Source organism: Mustelus asterias, chromosome 6, assembly GCF_964213995.1.
Source record: "Mustelus asterias chromosome 6, sMusAst1.hap1.1, whole genome shotgun sequence".
In the NCBI taxonomy this organism is placed as follows: domain Eukaryota; kingdom Metazoa; phylum Chordata; class Chondrichthyes; order Carcharhiniformes; family Triakidae; genus Mustelus; species Mustelus asterias.
The window spans coordinates 109,987,556-110,005,348 of record NC_135806.1 but is presented as its reverse complement, the minus strand read 5'-3'; positions in this window follow the sequence as shown (position 1 = coordinate 110,005,348).

The following is a 17,793-nucleotide window of genomic DNA, read 5'->3' as shown; positions in this document are numbered from 1 at the left end:
GAGCAAAAAGCCATTGCCAACCGAGTGTTACAGAATGAGTGTAACGGTCCAGGACTGTGTGCTGAGAGATGCACTAGATCTTGCAGCAGCTACCACTGAGGCTCAATGAGGAAGGCTGTCCACCATGGTATACTGAGGAGCTGGAAACCATGTAAAACCCCTTGCGCTGCATGCACTGGTGAAAATTTGACATGAAATAAACTATACATTGTCAATATAACCTGTAATGGCAAGTGTAGTGAGGCACCCCATGTACTGTATGAAAGTTAATCTGTATTTGAGTTTGCATGTTCTCCACTGTCTGCGTGGGTTTCCTCCGGGTGCTCTGATTTCTTCCCACACTCCAAAGATGTGCAGGTTAGGTTGATTGGCCATGTTAAATTGTCCCTTAGTGTCAGGGAGATTAGCAGTGTACATACGTGGAGTTACAGGAATAGGCTCTGGGTAGGATTGTTGTCATTACAGACTCGATGGGCCAAATGACCTCCTTCTGCACTGTAGGGATTCTATGATTCTATGTATTACACTGGGCCTGATTTTACCAAAATGTCGTGCCCGTTTTCGGTGCGAAATCGCGGTAAAGTTGGGCGTCGGGCCTATACCGCGATCTGCACCCGATTCCGAGCAGATCACGGCTTTACCGACACCTGATTCGGGCAGCCCGATGATTTAAATGCATTTGCATGCATTTAAATCGACTTAATGAACCGTGCGCCCAACCCTACCACCAAATCCCACTTTACCGTCTTCTGGCCCGATCCACGTCCGCGCTGTAACCGACCTGCAAAATAAAGTCTGCAGTCGCCGCTGCAGCCTCCGAAGAGCGGGGTCAGAGACTGCAACGGCTCTCTGACCCAGGTCATCCTCTGTTCAGGGCGGGAGGGGGTGGGAGGAGGGGAGGGGGTCTGACCGATCATCCCCTGGGGGGGGGGAGGAGAGGGGGTGTGACGTCTCATCCTCTGGTCGGGAGGGGTTCCGCTGCCTGTCTGTGGCCGATCCCTCCTGGCACCATCACTGGTACACTACCAGCCACAGCCATCTCTCCCGCTCTCTCGCACCTGCAGGGAAGAGTAATCTGTGGTTGGTAGTGTACCAGTGATGGTGTATCCCTTTACAGGCCCAGCTTGGTCCTTCTCCAGTGTCTCCTCTTGGACTTGTACTGATCTTGTTGCCGGTTTTCATGCGGACCCATGGTGGAATCGGCCGGTTCTGCTTCATCTTCTTAGCGAGGAATCGCTTCATCCTGAAGGTTTTGTGGGATGGCATGGCCGCACGTCCACTCCGGGAGGAGGGATCGGCCGCAGACAGGCAGCGGAACCCCCCCGACCAGAGGATGAGACGTCACACCCCCTCTCCTCCCCCCCCCCGCCCCCCCCCCCCCCAGGGGATGATCGGTCACACCCCTCCCTTCCTACCCACCCCCCCCCACCCCCGACCAGAGGATGACCGTCAGTGAGCCGCTCTCTCCGCTTTCTGCTTTTGTTTTTCATGCCCGGGCGCGCTGTCAGATTTTTCAGAGCTCCGATCGGTCCACCAGCGCTAAGCCCCACCCACAGCGCGGATCGGGCTGGAGCCGGCAAAACACGTATGGGCGCGCTGGAAAGAGGATTCCAGGCTCGGATCTATTTGACGCCCGGATTCGGCACTTAGACTCAAAATGGTAAAATTCTCCCACTGTGTAATTTTCAAACTTAAACTATTTTGGAAGGGACCATTATTGATTTTACAAATCAAGTATATTTTTGGACAATAAAATTCATATTAAAATTATGAATACGAGAGAAGAGTTTCTTCAAATTGGTTGACATATTTTAGAATAAAAGTTAAAAGAATTGGCCTGTGGCATTGATGAAGGAGTTTGATGTTACTTGGCAACTCTTCTGAGCTGAATCACTATTTATAGCAGCAGAAAAATCTTCTTGATTCTTTCCTTTTGCTATGCATTTATTGATACAATCATAGACCTTCATGGTACAATTCAACAGATAAATTAAAAACTACTCAATAGGATCATGGCTGATCTGAGTGTGGCCTTAATGCCACTTTCCTGACTATCCTCATAGTCTTTGACTCCCTTGTTAGTCAAGAAGCTATCTATCTCTGCCTTAAAAATAGTCAATGACCCTGCACCAGTCTCTGGGGAAGAGATTCATGACCCTCAGAGAGAATTTCCTTGATCTCCATTTTAAATGGGAGATTCTTTGTCCCCCTCAGTTCTGGCAGTCTCGATCCCATAAGGGGAAACTGGTAGTCCTTTTCAATACAAAAAAGTATACACATCTTTCTCTGCATCCAGCCTGTCTAATCCCTTCAGGACCTTATATGTTTCAATAAGATCAGGGGGCAGGATTCTCCAGCCTTGTGCGCCCCAAGACTTTAAACGGTCCACCAAATTTTCTGTCTTGCCCACTGTGGTGAACCATAGATGGTTACCACTATGGGTACTGAACCATAGATGGTTATCACTCTGGGTACTTGTACATATGTTACTCTTGTTACTGTTGGGGTTAGGGTTGGGGTGTTCCACCTGTTGGCATTGTTCTGTGGTACACTCCGGTTGGCTCCGCCTTCCTATAGGAGTATAAAGGTCACTGCACTTCCTAGTGACCCTTTAGTCTGGGATTGTATTGTTAAGCAGTATGCTCTATTCTTGTTGCTGATAAAAGCCTTTATTTCCCGGGTACAATCCAGCCTCCCGAGTGAATTAATCGCGCATCACCCACTATGATTCCCACGGAGGGCGAGACAGGAAATTTTCCGCCCACCTCTCATTCTTCTAAACGCCAATGGATACAGGTCCAATCTGGCTAACATTTCTTCATGAGATACATTGTAACTTATTGATTGTATTGATAAGTGAGGCCCATCCATGCATATACACTGTGAAATATAAAAACAGAGGAACCTTGAACAACATTGGAAATGAAAGGTGTTGCCAAATGCTGTTAACTCTCCCCCACCGTTCTCATTCCCCACTCTCATTGCTCCCTTTGTCCCACTTGTCCCTTCCTCTTACCTTCCCCGCATCCCCGACACCATCTCTCCCAACTCCAACTCTCTAACTCCCATCTGTTCCCTCCCCTACCCAATCTCTACCCGAATCCAGTTAGTCACACCCTCTGCCCCTCTAAATTTGTATGTAATATTGCATCAAAAATATTTTCCAGTTGTTAACTAATTTGCATACTATATGGTTAAATCTATACTAACAATACAAGTTACCATAGAAAGGGTGGAGTAGAACACAGAACAGTCTGAATAACTGCCAAGAAATGTACCTATTTTTACATCGAAAAGGATTACCAGTTGATCCGTTTTTCTTACATTAGTCCTACGCGCAAAAGTGCAAATGCAGGTTTCTGTGCGAGTGGCATCCTAGATAAAGCGCATTTGTAACAAGCTATCAAGGCTGCCTCTTCGAGAATTATTTTTGGTTGAACAAAGAATTGAATCCACTATGTGAAAATGAAAATAACATTACACTTCAGTAGAGATGAATCAGAGAACTTGTACCCTTTTAAATCTATACACTTAACAAATAGAACACTTAAATGAAGTGAACCATCGTGACATGTTAATCAGTCATATCGTGGATTAGTAAACTGAATGCTGCTTCGACAGTTATACTTTAATTTACTCAATCATTTTTCTTTTACAAGTACCTGCTGGACCAATGGGCAGGTTTGTTGGCTTGCTGAGCCGTTACCTAACTCAAACAAATTAACATCAAAGCCATCTGCTTATGAGGCGAAGGATGGTAAAGGAAATTCCAGATAAATAAAAGCAGGTTATGACAGAACAGCAAGCATTCCTAACATAACAGAGACTTAAAACCACTGACAGGATATTTGGCTCACCGTCCTGACAGATGCAACGCCCTCGCGCATTCTCAGTGTCATCCAAGCATCAAACAAATTCTGCAGCCCACGCTGTTAACTCCTAATGGAATAGTCATCACTAACTTGGATGGGTGCAGTGCAACAAAACACAAGCATTTCAGCACCTTCACCGTCAGAAGAGTCCACTCTGTTTGTGGCATCAAATTCAATATCCATTCCTACCAATCGTGGTGACTATTGATTGACTACTTATAGAATATAGTACGCACAAGTATTATTTTTTACAGAATTTCCAATGCCTGCAACTTCCACACCAAGAGTTACAAGAACAGCATTGCTGTTGGAGCCCTGTCATTTCCAAAATTCTCCCTCAAGTCATGCACCATGGGGTTTTTGGACATGTATCACTGTTTCTTCATTATTACTGGGCCACTTTTCCAGAATTCCCTACCTAATCCCGTTGTGGGAATCCCCATCACCTCAATGACTGCAGCAGTTTAAAGAGAAGATCCACCATCATCCCCATCTCCTCGGATCAACTAGGGATGGGCAATAAATGTGGCCTTGGCAGCAGCTCCCACACACTGAGAACAGTAGCAAAACACAGGCCTTTGGCAGTGATTTTAAGATGAGAGTAGCAGGGATAAATGTTCATGTTTCTTATTTTCCCTTGAAACACTAAGATGGGGACTTACAGTTTGGGCACAGAATGGGAGTCATATTAGCGATGCCAATCCAACACTGTCCTCACGGGGCGTGAACCTCTCTCAGGTTCTTCTTCATTAATATTTTGTTGTTGAATTGCAGCTCTCTGAGGTGGAAATGGTCTGGCTATTGGATGCAGCTAACTGGAAAGTAAGGCCTGTTGTGGGGAGGGGAAATTAGATGTAAGGAGGTCATGGGCCTCTCATTTCATCCATTGTTTCATCTTAATTGTTCTCACACGCTCCCCACGTGGGCATTCCTCTTAGGAAAGGGGTGAAGCTGAGGCCTTTGATGAGGACTGATTAATAAGCACTTCTGGTGATGCTGATCCTTCATTCAGGCCAATGCTGACCAGTTTGAGGACAATTTAGTTTTGTCTTCTGGAGGCTACATGCAAGTGTCAGCTATAGCTCAGTTGACAGTTCTTGCCTTTGAATCGCAAGATCAGCCATGATCTTATTGAATGGCAAAGCATGCTCGAGGGGCCAGATGGCCTACTCCTGCTCCTAGTTCTTATGTTCTTAAGACTCTTGGTTCAAGTCCTGCTCCAGTACATAAGCACACGAACTGAGATTAACACTCCAATGCAGTACAGTTTTACTGTCAGAGGTGCTGTTCATTTGGCTGAGATGTTAAAACAAGGCCCAATCTGCCTGTTCAAGTGGAAGTAAAAGATCCCATGGCTCTATTTTGCAGAAGAACAGTGGAGTTATCCCCAGTGTCCCGGCCAATATTTATCTCTTAATCAACATTCAGAAAAAAGTATTTTGTTTTCTTTATTCAGTCCTGGGATGTGGGTGCCGCTGGCTGGGCCAGCATTTGTTGTCCATCCTTGAATGCTCCATTTCAGAGGGCAGTTGAGAGCCAACCAAATTGCTGTGGATCTGGAGTCACATGTAGGCCAGACCAGGTAAGGACAGCAGATTTCCTTCCCTAAAGGGCATTAGTGAATCAAATGGGTTTTTACAACAATCAGCAATGGTTCTTATTGAATTCAAATTTCACCATCTGCCATGGTGGGATTCGAATCCGGGTCCCCAGCATTACCCTGGTCTCTGGATTACTAGTCCAGTGACAATATCACCATGCCACCGCTTTCCCAATATTACCACATTATTGTGTGTGAAGCTTGCTGTGTGCAAATTGGCAGCCATTTTTAGGATGGTACAGCAACAGCTACAATGCAAAAGTATTTAATTGGTTGTAAGATGCTTCAAGACATCCATTGGTCATAGAAAGAGCCTCCTCTCGATGAAGGCAGACACATGACAAAATTAATATTTGCTTCCAACGTGCCAACTCAGCCTTTGGCTGGTTGAGGAAAAGAGTATGTGAGGACCAGGACCTCAAAACCAAGACTAAGCTCATGATTTACCGGGCTGCAGTGACTCCCCATGCCCCTATATACTTCAGAGGCTTGGACTATATCAGGAACTTCTAACCACTGGAGAAATACCACCAGCGGTGCTTTTGCAAGATCCTCCAAATCCGATGGCAAGAAAGACTGTGGTGTGCTCTCGCAGGCCAACTTGCCCAGAAGTGAGGTGCTAGTCACTCAAAACCAGCTCCACTGGACAAACATGTCATTCGTATGCCTGGCATTCAGACTCCTGAAGCAATTGCACTATTCAGAGCTCAGGACACTCACAGGAGGACACAGAAATGCTTGAGGCATGTCCTCTACGCATTGCTGAAGAGGTCAAACACATGGGAGACCCTTGCTTGTGACTGACCTAAATAGAGAAGGGGAGGGCTCTGGGTAGATCGAGTGACTTCACTGGAAATATGTCAGAGGTGAAGTCGAAGCATCGGAGGGAGCTCACAAATCCCCAAACCCGTTTCCCCGACTCTTCAAGAACCACATGTGGCAGAGTGTACAGTTCACACACTGAACTTAGCAGTCATCTCCGAGCCCATCGAACTAAAGTGGAAAGAAGTCATCCATGATCCTGAGGGACTGCCTAAAATTAAAAAGAGGATAAACACACAGTGTTCAGTTATTGCTGATTGAATTCACCCTCATAATGTTCAATCATGTTTCTATCGAGCAATTGATGTATACTTAGGGTGGGATGTTATGGTTCCTTTGCCGTCAGATTTAAAGGTGAGACAGGTTTGTAAAAGGCAATGCATGGCCTGCCTGTGACCTATCAGCCTGCCCTGACCATTCTATATGGAGTGGGGGTGAGGGTGGGGGGAGGGGGGTTGATGGAGGCATTGGGAGGCCCACGGCCCTTGGGCCTGTTGAGCCCGGTAGTTGGTCTTTAATTGCATTGTGTCATTCCACTTTTTTTACCTGACGGGGCAGACCCATGCCAGGTGGATACTCACAGTAAGAAGTTTAACAACACCAGGTTAAAGTCCAACAGGTTTATTTGGTAGCAAAAGCCACACAAGCTTTCGAGGCTCTGAGCCTCTTCTTCAGGTGAGTGGGAATTCTGTTCACAAACAGAACTTATAAGACACAGACTCAATTTACATGAATAATGGTTGGAATGCGAATACTTACAACTAATCCAGTCTTTAAGAAACAAAACAATGGGAGTGGAGAGAGCATCAAGACAGGCTAAAAAGATGTGTATTGTCTCCAGACAAGACAGCCAGTGAAACTCTGCAGGTCCACGCAACTGTGGGAGTTACAAATAGTGTGACATAAATTCTGATTCTAGGATCGCATGATAAAGACTCAGGAGGAAAAAAGCAGAAATATTTATGTGAAATAGTGTGACATAAACCCAATATCCCGGTTGAGGCCGTCCTTGTGTGTGCGGAACCTGGCTATCAGTTTCTGCTCCGCGACTCTGCGCTGTCGTGTGTCGCGAAGGCCGCCTTGGAGAACGCTTACCCGAATATCAGAGGCCGAATGCCCGTGACCGCTGAAGTGCTCCCCAACAGGAAGAGAACAGTGGATACTCTACAGCCTTAGCTGTCGAGGCTGGTGTCGGGCAAGAGGGGCTGCTTTGTTTGGGAGTTCCCTGCGCCCATTGGAGACAACCCCACCCCAAAGGTCACAATCCCTCCCTTTAAACCTCCCCCACTTGATGTCTCAAACCTGACCCCCTAATATCCTCAGCCCTCTCCCCGAAGCTTGACAGCCAGGTCCTGTCGATACCCCAGACTTACCTGAAGATCGAGCTGCATTAATCTCCTCTCTTTTGGGGACTGCCTGTAGTGGAAGCAGGGGCCACTGCTCTAACTTGGCACTGCACAGGTGACAGAGCTGCCTTTCAGTCAGGTTAGCCAACAGCTCTCGAAGGCAGTACACCCGCCACAGATAGGAACATAAGTCTCACCCTCAGTCAATGGCCAACTAGCTGAGTGTTAAATGGTGGCTGGGCAGCCAGTGTCAGTGGTGGAGAACTCCCTGTTGACTCTTTGGGTGGTGGGATGGGGAAAGCCAGCATCTGAAATGTCCTGCCCTAAATCACCTTAACACTTAATATGAAATGGATATTTGTCATTGACATTTCAAAAAGTTTAAGGGCCCGATTTTACCATTTTCATTCTAAGTGCCGAATCTGGGCGTAGTACAGATCCGACTTAGAAATCCGCTTTCAGGAGCCTCCATATATGCTCTCAGCCATCTCCAGTCCGATTCGCGCTGTGGGCGGGGCTTACCGCTGCCGGAACGATCGGATCTCTGAACTGCGCATGTGCAGTTAGAAAAAAATTGGACAAAGCGCGCCTGTGTCAGATCGCTCCCGAGCCGCAGAAAGCAGAGAAAGCGGCCCAGGAGTGACAAGCAGGAACGAGGGTGAATCTCGGGGCGGGGGGGGGGGGGGGTATGGGGGGGGAGCGCAGATGGATCTCTGGTGGGGGGGAGCAGATGGATCTCTGGTGGGGGTGCAGGGCGTGCAGGGGGGTCCGCTGCCACTCTGCGGGCAATCGGTTGGGGGGGAGGGGGGCAGGGGCGGCGATCGGTCTGGGTAGTGGGGGGTGGTGGATAAGGGGTACAGTGATGTGTGTGTCCCTTATTCACCCCCCCACTACCCAGACCGATCGCCACCTCTGCCCCCTCCCTCCCATTGATCGCCTGCAGAGTGGCAGCGGACCCCCCTGCCCCCCACCAGAGATCCATCTGCCCCCCCCACTAGAGATCTATCTACCTCCCCACCAGAGATCCATCTGCCCCCCGCCCCCCACCAGAGATCCATCTGCCTCACCCATCCCCGAGATACATCTTATCCGCCTCCCTCCACCCCCCTCCCCCCAAGACAATGATCTGGCCTCACTCCCTCCCCCACTCCACCCCCAAGACAACAATCTGGCCTCATTCCCTCCCCCCCCCCAACAACGAACCTGTCTCACTCCCCCCCCCCCCAGAGAATGGTCTGGCCTCACTCCCCCTCCCTTCCAGAGGAACATCTGACTCACCTCCCCCTCCCAACACCAGACAACGATTGGCCCTCTCCCCCCCACCTGAGATATATCTGACCCGCCTCCTCCTCCTCCCCTCCCCCAACCAGACAACGATCTGACCTCACTCCCCTCCTCCCCCCTCCAACCAGAGAATGATCTGACCCGCCTCCCTCCTCCCCCCCCACCACTGATCTGAGTCAGAGAGCCGTTGGAAACACTGAACGTGCCCTTCAGAGGCTGGAGCACCCGACTCAGACTTTTATTCAGCAGGTCCCTAAAAGCGCGGTTCCGGATTGATAAACGCAGTGGTAAAGAGGGAAATGCTGATAGAGTTGGGCGGGCAGTTCATTAATTCAATTTAAATGCATGCAAATTGTTGGTGAAATCAGGCCCTTAGTCTCCTCAGGGAGTTCACCCTTTAATGAGAAGACTTTGGTGTGTGGAAGGGAACATTTAACAGTTTGATGTTGAACACAATGCTTCTGCAGCTTGGCTATCATGATTGGATTTTGCAGCACTTGAAGGCTGGCAGAGATAGGCAGGTGATGGACCAGATCCCGAGCGTCCATATTGAAATACAGTGAGTTCAGACTGCATGGAGGAAGCCATCAGCGAGCGTGGTCCTGGTATAATTGCTGGCATTGCTCCGGCGATGAATATTTGGGCCAAGCAATTAGTGCAGGCTGGCTGGACGTCTCCCTGATATCAGGGAAAGGATTACCCAGGCTGACAGAGCTGAAAACACATCACTTTCAGATTGACATGTCAGTTAGTCCATTGCGGGAGGATCTGGAATGACACGAGAGCATTCTGTTTATCATTACTGCCAGTCACTGTTTCAGTTGCTAACACAAAGCCCCTTTCAAGAAAGATTGCAACCATTTATAAAGGCAAGAATATTTGAGTTCAGTATGTTGCAAAATGCCTTTTAGTGTAAATAAACCGAATGCCATAAAATGCACCTATCAACTTAATAGAGGTGGCAGTTTCTGCTCTGCAAATTGTAATGGAATGAAGGCACCGGGAACTAACAAAGTACCAACTGCATCACACTCTCAGCACCCCCTCGCTGTCCTGGTTTCAAACTGTGCAACATAAGTAGAGCGGCAAATTGAAAGTGGTTTCGGAAAGGATAAATTCTTCTTGAGTGGCTCTTAATTAATGAAACTACAAGGTAGGAGCAGTAATTAAAGGACAGACGGCAGGGAGTAGTTGATTGAAAGGATATTGAAAGGAGAGAGGGGCCCCGCTGTGTTGTTGATTAGTCAGAGAGTGGAAATGGTCATTGGGAAATTGATGATCAATGCGACTCTTTCCGACAATCCCACCCAGTGGTCTGATCACAAAATGCTGCATCAGACCCTAAAGCTGACTGACACCACATTAACACAGGAAAAGCATCTTCACTGTTTAAACTCTGGCTCAGTTCACTGGTATTTGCTTAGAAATGAATAAGCAGCACTTTATTCAAACAACTGCAGGTGCCACCTTATAATGTCCAAAGGGCAAAATCTTTCTAGGATATATGAGATGCATGTTTCCCCATTTTGTAATGCACTTTGCCAGCTCTATATAGATTCTCTGGTGCCAGGAACCCTCGAATAACTCTCTCAAGTGGCCAGTTTGTACTTGGAGAAGCAGTAGTGATAGGATGCTTGAGCACAAACACAGTGAACACAACATCACAGTGAGCTCGATTTCATACACTTCCAATGTTTTAGAAGGCTTCATTTTCCAGCGGGAGTCACTGACAGCAAATAGGAGTGGAACTATAGGAAGGATGTTATTAAACTGGAAAGGCTGCCAAAAAAATTTACAAGGATGTTACCGGGACTGAAAGATTTGAATTATAGGCTGGGACTTTTTCTCCCTGGAATGTAGGAGGATGATGGTGACCTTCTAGAGGTTTCTAAAATCATGAGGGGCATAGATAAGGTGAATAGCCAAGGTCTTTCCTCCAGGGTAGGGGAGTCCAAAACTAGAGGGCATAGGTTAAAGGTGAGAGGGGAAAAATTTAAAAATGGACCTAAGGGACAACGTTTTGACACAGAGGGTGGTGCGTGTTTGGAATGAGCTGCCAGAGGAGGTGGTAGAGGCGGGTACAATTACAGCATTTAAAATACATTTGGACAGGTACATGAGTGGGAAAGGTTTAGAGGGATATGGACCAAATCCAGGCAAATGGGACTAATTCAGTTGAGGAAACCTGGTCAGCATGGATGAGTTGGGCTGAAGGGCCTGTTTCCGTGCTGTATTTCTCAATGACTCTATGGGTGGAATTTTCCCATCCTGCTCGCCACGGGAATCATAGCGGGCGGGACGTGGGATATGGACCAATAATGATTGGGATAATGATCCAATCATTATTCTGTAAATTGAGTTTGTGTCTCTGTATGCCCTGTTTGTGAGCAGAACTCCCACTCCACCTGACGAAGGAGCAGCGCTCCGAAAGCTAGTGACGTTTGCTACCAAATAAGCCTGTTGGACTTTAACCTGGTGTTGTTAGACTTCTTACTTCCTTTTTTATTCACAGTGACATTCAAATAAACTGCAAAGCCTTTTCACTTTAAAATTTGAACACAAGTGTATTATTCTCGACTAAGCTTAACACTGGCTATGATTAATATTTGTAATCCTCTTATGAAATATTTACTTCACACCAGACCAATGGACCATCGATTTTACTTTAAATGACTGCCTTCAGATCAATGAGCGTTGAATGATTCTTGATGGAGGTGGTGGTTTAATCAAAGTCTGTTGTGTAAGTTTAGTGCCTTCAGCAAGAATGGGAAGTGGAGTGATTTTCTTTTCCCAGATGATGATATGTGACTGGCTGAGAAATTGAACAGTGCTCATGATGTGGGTTTGCGATGGATGGGCGCAGGGGACAAGGACAGTGTCTAAACCAGTCTTCAGAATGTCGAGATAATCAAAAACACATACTTCGATATTGAATCCCTCAACTGCCTCTCTGGTTTAATTAATTGATTCATTTTTTTTTCAGTGGATAATCTAAAGAACATTATTTTAAAAATGTACTGGGGGTTTAGGGGAATTGTATTTGCTAAGCTGTTTTGAACCTGCTTTGTTATTTTGTTAGTTGTTTGTGCCAGCGGTCTATTTTCAGAACATTGATTACTGTTTGAGTGCAGTGGATTTTAAACAGCAGCTCAAATGGATTTTCTGAGCTGTTTAAAATGATGACAAACAAATGAGGCAACTCCAGCACAAATGCAACTCGCCAAAGAATTCAAAAAATGTGCCAAGCTTCGAACTGACAATTAAGTAACTGTTCTCCCTCTATCAGGTTGTAGCAGGCAAGGATCAGGCGCACACACACACAGGAAAAAGGGAGGGTTTGGCAGAATTTGAAACTTCCTGACTGTTCATTGTTGCAGCAAGATAATGATTTAATTGCTTGCCAGTGAAATTGTGAAAGAATGTCCCTTCTACAGTGAAGTCCCGTCTGGGTGACAGAGATCCAACCCATACTCTGAAGGATATCTTTCCAGCTTTCATTGTCCTCGCTCTGTTCAGCTTCAACACGAGAAAAATATACAAACCTTTCTTTTCAGATGTACTCTTTAATTTTCTTTCTTTCATTGCTTCCTACATTTCCTCTCTTTTCAGTTTTTCCTTTATTCACTTCTGACATTGTTTTTAGCTCTTTTATCCAGTGATTGTTTCATTTCAAAATCGAGCCTCGTTCTACATTGTTTAATTCCATCTTTTACATCTTTTTAGTTACATCCTTTAATGACCTGATAGTTCTTAACTCTATGACTGGGAGACCTCATTTTTCAGCGAAGTTATATAGAACATTAAAACGCACAGCTCCTTTCACTGTACTGATCCATCATGCAAACCAGCCTCCCATCCATTGACTCTGTCTACACTTCCCGCTGCCTCGGCAAAGCAGCCAGCACCATGCACCCTGGTCATCCTCTCTACCACCTTCTTCCGTTGGGAAAAAGTCTGAGGTCACGTACCAACCGACTCAAGAACAGCTTCTTCCCTGCTGCTGTCAGACTTTTGAATGGACTTACCTTGCATTAAGTTGATCTTTCTCTACACCCTAGCTATGACTGTAACACTACATTCTGCACTCTCTCCTTTCCTTCTCTATGAATGGTATGCTTTGTCTGTATAGTGCGCAAGAAACAATACTTTTCATTGTATGTTAATACATGTGACATAATAAATCAAATCAAATCAAAATCAAAACCCATTCCTGCTGGACATGAAAAGCAATCCACCTGGGAAACCAAAATGGCCGGGATTTTCCGGCTCCATTTGAAATGTGCGCAAATCCCGTTATGGCCTCTAACTCTCGCCAGAGGGACACGACGGGATTTGCGCTGGGGAGATCTCAGAATGAGATGGGGTGCTGATATCCCAGTGGCACGAAGATGGGGGAGGGTCTCTTTAACTTCAATTTGAGAATGGGACATCCTTCCGATCTCTGTGGAGCCGGGCTTCCTGGCATCTTTAGGCCCTGCCCCTCAGGAATTACGGCGCGAAACACACCCCCTTGCTATTTTTAGGACAATCAGAAGGTCTGGGGAAAAAACCTGGTTGTTTCTCTGGAGAGAGACACGCAGGTTTTCAGTTCGAATTTGGTACCATTTTTTGGGAAAATTCTGCCCAATATCTTATTCCCACTGATACCTCCTTCAGTACAAAGGCCTTTCCAATATCCAAAAGTTTTAATGTATATTTCATTCTTGCTTCTGGCAGTTCAAGAAGGTATGAGTTGTTAGGTCAAGTCATTTTGAGTCCACAGCACAGAAATAGGCCATTCGGCCCAACTGATTAATCTTGACATTGATGTGAGCCTCCTCCTATCCTTTTTATTTAAATCTTTTACACCTTTCTCCTTCGTAGATTTATCAAGCTTCACTTGAAACACATCCGTGCTTCAGTCGGGAAGATAATTAGGCCAGGAAACACCCCAAATTACAGATCTCATGATCCAGTTGGATTATTGGTAGTCACTGACTGCTTTCCAGTTCAAATGTGACATTGGATTAACATTGCAGCATTTCTTTAGTTAAAGTGTTACTTGTAGTGGAAATGTTTATCCAGTGATCCTCCCAACAGTTGGACTGAACCAACTGGACAGATTGAAAGATGGGGATGAGTATTTTAAATTCAACAGGGTCGCATTTCTTAAGGACGGAAGATCAATGGGGGTCTATGGAGAAACAGAATAAACAACTGTTAGGATGTTTCTGCAGGGTCTCTATGGATCTTCTGCTCATGATATGGCAAAGAGAGAGTCTCCAGGAAAATTTAATCCTGGATTGAAAGGGAGAATAGGGAACAGTGTAAGACTGTGAGAACAGATTGGTGATATGGGTATTAGTGCAGGATAGCATGTGCAAGGCTGAGGTTGGATGAGTTTGGAGCAGGGAGGAAGTGAGGCTTGAGGCAAGAGATGAGTCGATAAGTTGAATCAGTGAGGGTTATTGCGGGAGGTAGAGGTGGTGGAAAAAGCATTTGCGAGGGTGTTTGTTAGTCGGAGGATGATAATAGAATCATAGAATCCATAGAATCCTGGCATTGCAGAAGGAGGCCATTCAGCCCATCGGGTTTGCACTGACCACAATCCCACCCAGGTCCTATCCCCATAACCTTAGTTAATTACCCTCCTAACCCTCTAACACTAAGGGGCAATTTAGACAATCAACCTAACCTGTACATCTTTCAGACTGTGGGAGGAAATCAAAGTACCCGGAGGAAACCCCCGCAGACACAGGGAGAATGCGCAAACTCCGCACAGAGAGTGACTCAAGCCGGGAATCGAATCCGGGTCCCAGGCGCTGTGAGGTAGCAGCACTAACCACTGTGCCACCATGCCATGAAGAATATGGAATTTGAAACTAAGCCCTAGAATAGAATGTATAGTTAGACATAGTGCTTTATTGAGAGGGGGAAGAGTTATGTGGAATTCCTATCCAGATCAAAATGTTGATGGATTCATTTGGATTTGACAATTCACCAATGAAGTACACTACCTAATGCCCTTCTAGTGAAATTCTGTCCCTGAGATTTTCCTCTTGGATTTAAATTGTACTCACGTTTATATTTTTAACAGGACTCATCCACATAGGAAAATACTGACTTTGTTTTCTCAGTTTCCGCACCCCTAACTGTTCTTAATAATTTATTCAGGAAATAATAATATCTCCCAAGTCTCAGATTTAACTTTGATTTTCAAATTGGCAAGGACAACTATCCATTAAAATGTTGACCATCCCTGTGAGGAATAAAGTCTTCAAATAGTAAATAATTGCAAATAATAACACTGTTCTGGTATATATTTCTTCTTCCAGAAGAGGTGAATGATTGTTGAGAATTGCTGAGGGCCGCCATGTGAGCTGTGCTTCTCTCTGAAGACCACCAGTGAGAGTGAAAGCCTGCAAGTTGCCTGCCCTGTTGCACAATATGGCCGGCCACACAATGGAGCTGCTCAAGCAATGCTGCCACAATCATGCAAAGCTTCATTCAGTTCAACATTTCAGTGGGGCTCCTGCTGCGTAGTGTGGGGACCAGGAGGTCAGGCACCAGCAGCCATTGAAGGGTCACTGCCTGCCTTGACACTGCTGCTTTTTACAAAAACATCAGTCTGGCCCCTTGCAGAAAATAGCCATTAAAAACTAAAACTACAGGGAGGACAAAATGAGCACCGTCCAATAGTAATTTTTCTTTTAGTCGTTCAAGGGATACGGGTGATGCTTGTGGGCAACTATTCCCATCCCTAATTGCGCTTGTTCAGAGGGCATTTAAGAGTCAACTGCATTGCTGTGGCTCTGGAGTCACATGCAGGCCACACCAGGTATGGACAGCAGATTCCCTTCCCTAAAGGACATTAGTGAACCAGATGGGTTTTTACAATAATGGTTTCACCAATGGTTTTAATCCAGATTTTTACTGCATTCAAATTTCACCATCTGCCATGGTGGGATTCGAACCAGGGTCCTCAGAGCTTTACCCTGGGTCTCTGGATTACAAGCCCAGTGACAATAATACAATGTCACTGCTTCCCGCAATCTGGCAGATGGAGTATAACGTTGACAAATGTGAGGTTATTCACTTTGGAGGAAATAATAGCAAATTGGATTATTATCTAAATGGAAAAAAATTACAACATGCTACTGTGCAAAGGGACCTGGGGGTCCTTGTGCATGAGATGCAAAAACCCAGTCTGCAGGTGCAACAAGTGATCAAGAAGGCAAATGGGATGTTGGCCTATATCGCAAGGGGGATAGAATATAAAAGCAGAGATGTCTTGCTGCATCTGTACAGGGCATTGGTGAGGCCACAGCTGGAATACTGTATGCAGTATTGGTCACCTTATTTGCGGAAGGATATATTGGCCTTGGAGGGAGTGCAGAGAAGGTTCACCAGGTTGATACCAGAGATGAGGGGTGTTGATTATGAGGAAAGACCGAGCAGATTGGGTTTGTACTCGTTGGAATTTAGAAGGCTGAGGGGGGATCTTATAGAGACCTATAAGATAATGAAGGGGCTGGATAGGGTAGAGGTGGAGAGATTCTTTTCACTTAGAAAGGAAACTAGAACTAGAGGGCACAGCCTCAAAATAAAGGGGGGTTGGTTTAGGACAGAGTTGAGGAGGAACTTCTTCTCTCAGAGGGTGGTGAATCTCTGGAATTCTCTGCCCACTGAAGTGGTGGAGGCTACCTCGTTGAATATGTTTAAATCACGGATAGATGGATTCCTGATCGGTAAGGGAATTAGGGGTTATAGGGATCAGGCGGGTAAGTGGAACTGATCCACTTCAGATCAGCCATGATCTTATTGAATGGCGGGGCAGGCTCGAGGGGCTAGATGGCCTACTCCTGCTCCTATTTCTTATGTTCTTATGTTCTTAATTGTAGATTAGTTGGGTGTTAATTGTATTCAGGTGGTAGATATGAATTGTGTGCAGGCATGGGAGGGACACCTACGCTGACATATGTAGAGGAGCCAACCAGCAGAGATGTTGATTTGGCTTGAGGTTCACAATACACGATGCGTGTTTCTGTGAAGGAAAGCTTGTGAGTGAGTAAAGATGAGGCCACAATATCCTATCCTTCAATGGCTACCTGAGGTTTGACACGATGGCTGGAATTTCCCTGGATCACAGAGAGGGAGGACAGATGTGGTCGGACTCTGGCTAGTTGGAAATTTGATGCCGGTTTCAAGAGCGAGGTTCAGTCTCAGTGTTCAGGTGAGGGGATGCTCAGTGCTGCAGTCTCAGTGTTCAGGTGAGGGGATGCACAGCGCTGCAGTCTCAGTGTCCAGGTGAGGGGATGCACAGCGCTGCAGTCTCAGTGTTCAGGTGAGGGGATGCACAGCGCTGCCGTCTCAGTGTTCAGGTGAGGGGATGCACAGTGCTGCAGTCTCAGTGTTCAGGTGAGGGGATGCACAGCGCTGCAGTCTCAGTGTTCAGGTGAGGGGATGCACAGCGCTGCCGTCTCAGTGTTCAGGTGAGGGGATGCACAGCGCTGCAGTCTCAGTGTTCAGGTGAGGGGATGCACAGCGCTGCAGTCTCAGTGAGTGTTCAGGTGAGGGGATGCACAGTGCTGCAGCCTCAGTGAGTGTTCAGGTGAGGGGATGCACAGTGCTGCAGTCTCAGTGTCCAGGTGAGGGGATGCACAGCGCTGCAGTCTCAGTGTTCAGGTGAGGGGATGCACAGCGCTGCAGTCTCAGTGAGTGTTCAGGTGAGGGGATGCACAGCGCTGCAGTCTCAGTGTTCAGGTGAGGGGATGCACAGTGCTGCAGTCTCAGTGTCCAGGTGAGGGGATGCACAGCGCTGCAGTCTCAGTGTTCAGGTGAGGGGATGCACAGCGCTGCCGTCTCAGTGTTCAGGTGAGGGGATGCACAG